This window comes from Triticum dicoccoides, chromosome 5B (genome assembly GCF_002162155.2).
Source record: "Triticum dicoccoides isolate Atlit2015 ecotype Zavitan chromosome 5B, WEW_v2.0, whole genome shotgun sequence".
In the NCBI taxonomy this organism is placed as follows: Eukaryota; Viridiplantae; Streptophyta; class Magnoliopsida; order Poales; family Poaceae; genus Triticum; species Triticum dicoccoides.
Genome location: NC_041389.1, coordinates 298696323 through 298699723, shown reverse-complemented (window position 1 = coordinate 298699723; position 3401 = coordinate 298696323).

Genomic DNA, 3401 nt, shown 5'->3' with positions numbered 1-3401 from the left:
CGATCAGCTTCAGTTAGCAGCAGTAGCGAAGGAATCGCTCGATCGGGTTCAGTTAACATCCATGGATCGATCGTTCGGGTTCAGTAACGCGTAGCCTGCAGTGCAATCGCTCGGGTTCAGTTAGAGCTCAACGCCTCACTCGGGTTCAGTTAGAGCCAATGCCTCGCACACACGCGCGTACGTGTATGATAGAAACGTGCATCGCTCGGCCCCCGACCTCCCACCGTAACCAGGAACTCCCCAAAATTTTCCTCACCTCGCTTCTACCACGGTTTTTTCTGTCATGGACGGCCCAAAGAATGTCATGCAGCTGCGTCTCCGGCCCGCCCAGGACGAAAAGCCCATTTTCTGTCATGATTTTTTGTCATAGAAGTAGGAGCCCACCACATCTATGATGATACCGGCTTTTGTCACAATTATCATCATAGAAGTGTCATATGTATGACAGAAAAAAAATCGTTCAGCCCAAAATGTCACGGATGTGTCTTTTTTTGTAGTGCAAGGAAGTGCCTGACAGTCGGGACCCACCTGGTCGAAGCGTACGTAGCATTGTCATTCTGGTCGCGAACGTGTCCGAAAATATTGGTCGATGTAGAGGCGCGCACATGTCATAGTAGAGGCGCGCACGTGTCATAGTAGAGGCACGCACGTAGCATGTACACATACATACAACGACCAGGTTGCAAGAAAGTAAATACGGCCACGTACGTACAGATGGGCGGGGTCTCGAATGCGTACTCGCGCATAAGTATGGCCAGGGCTTGTGTACATGGCTGGGTCAGAACGGAGAAACTGCATCATCTCGTATTCATGGGGAGGCAATCGGCTGGGTCGGAACAGAATGTGTCGTCATGTTCATCGAGAGGGCTTAGACGGAACTGTTGGAAATATGCCCTACAGGCAATAATAAAATGGTTATTATTATATTTCCTTATTCATGATAATTGTCTATTGTTCATGCTATAATTGTATTAACTGGAAACCGTAATACATGTGTGAATACATAGACCACAACATGTCCATAGTGAGCCTCTAGTTGACTAGCTCGTTGATCAATAGATGGTTATGGTTTCCTGACCATGGACATTGGATGTCATTGATAACGGGATCACATCATTAGGAGAATGATGTGATGGACAAGACCCAATCCTAAGCATAGCACAAGATCGCGTAGTTCATTTGCTAAAGCTTTTCTAATGTCAAGTATCATTTCCTTAGACCATGAGATTGTGCAACTCACGGATACTGTAGGAATGCTTTGGGTGTACCAAACGTCACAACGTAACTGGGTGGCTATAAAGGTGCACTACAGGTATCTCTGAAAGTGTCTGTTGGGTTGGCACGAATCGAGACTGGGATTTGTCACTCCGTATGATGGAGAGGTATCTCTGGGCCCACTCGGTAATGCATCATCATAATGAGCTCAATGTGACTAAGTAGTTAGTCACGGGATCATGTATTATGGAATGAGTAAAGTGACTTGCCGGTAACGAGATTGAACGAGGTATTGGGATACCGACGATCGAATCTCGGGCAAGTAACATATCGATTGACAAAGGGAATTGCATACGGGATTGCTTGAATCCCCGACATCGTGGTTCATCCGATGAGATCATCATCGAACATGTGGGAGCCAACATGGGTATCCAGATCCCGCTGTTGGTTATTGTCCGGAGAGATGTCTCGGTCATGTCTGCATGATTCCCGAACCCGTAGGGTGTACACACTTAAGGTTCGGTGATGCTAGAGTTGTTATGGGAAATAGTATGTGGTTACCGAAGGTAGTTCGGAGTCCCGGATGTGATCCCGGACATCACGAGGAGTTCCGGAATGGTCCGTCGGTGAAGATTGATATATTGGACGAAGGGTATTGGAGTCCGGAAGTGTTCCAGGGGTACCAGGCTATGGCCAGCATGACCGAAAGGTGTTTCGAGAGCCTCGGCAAGTGTTGGAGGGCCTGATGGGCCAACGGAGAAGGGGCAAACCAGCCCACTAAGGGGTGTTGCGCCCCCCACACCCTTTCCCATGTTATTTGGGGAGGTGGGGCGCCTCCACCTGGCTTGGGAGGCAATCCTCCACCTGCTTGGCTTGGGGGGCAAGTCTCCCTAGGATTTTCCCTAGGGAGATCCAATCTGCTTGGCCGCCGCCCCCTAGGGGAAACCCTAGGGCGCCTCCCCCTCTCCCCTTGCCCCTATATATAGTGGAGGGGTGGGAGGGCAGCCGCACCTCTTCCCTGGCGCAGCCCTCTCCCTCCTCCAACACCTCCTCCTCCTCTGTAGTGCTTGGCGAAGCCCTGCACGAGAACCACGAGCTCCACCACCACCACGCCGTCGTGTTGTCGGAGTTCTCCCTCAACTTCTCCTCTCCCCTTGCTAGATCAAGAAGGAGGAGACGTCCCCGGGCTGTACGTGTGTTGAACGCGGAGGTGCCGTCCGTTCGGCGCTAGATTGGATCTTCCGCGATTTGAATCGCCGTGAGTACGACTCCATCAACCGCGTTCTTGTAACTCTTCCGCTTAGCAATCTTAAAGGGTATGAAGATGCTCATCCTCTCCCTCTCTTGTTGCTAGAATCTCCATAGATTGATCTTGGTGATGCGTAGAAAATTTTGAATTTCTGCTACGTTCCCCAACAGTGGCATCATGAGCCATGTCTATTGCATAGATTCTATGCACGAGTAGAACACTAGTTGTGGGCGATTGTTTGTACAATTTTCTTACCGTTACTAGTCCTATCTTGATTCGGCGGCATTGTGGGATGAAGCAGCCCGGATCGACCTTACAGGTACGCTTACGTGAGACAGGTTCCACCGACTGACATGCACTTGTTGCATAAGGTGGCTAGCGGGTGCTAGTCTCTCCCACTTTAGTCGGATCGGATTCGATGAAAATGGTCCTTATGAAGGGTAAATAGCAATTGGCATATCACCATTGTGGCTTTGCGTAGGTAAGAAACGTTCTTGCTAAAAACCCGTAGCAGCCACGTAAAACATGCAACAACAATTAGAGGACGTCTAACTTGTTTTTGCAGGGTATGCTATGTGATGTGATATGGCCCAAAAGAATGTGATGAATGATATATGTGATGTATGAGATTGATCATGTTCTTGTAATAGGAATCACGACTTGCATGTCGATGAGTATGACAACCGGCAGGAGCCATAGGAGTTGTCTTAATTTATTGTATGACCTGCGTGTCATTGAAAACGCCATGTAATTACTTTACTTTATTGCTAACCATTAGCCATAGTGGTAGAAGTAATAGTTGGCGAGACAACTTCATGAAGACACGATGATGGAGATCATCGTGTCATGCCGGTGACGAAGGTGATCATGCCGCGCCTCAAAGATGGAGATCAAAGGCGCAAGATGATATTGGCCATATTGATACGTCCATTTTGCA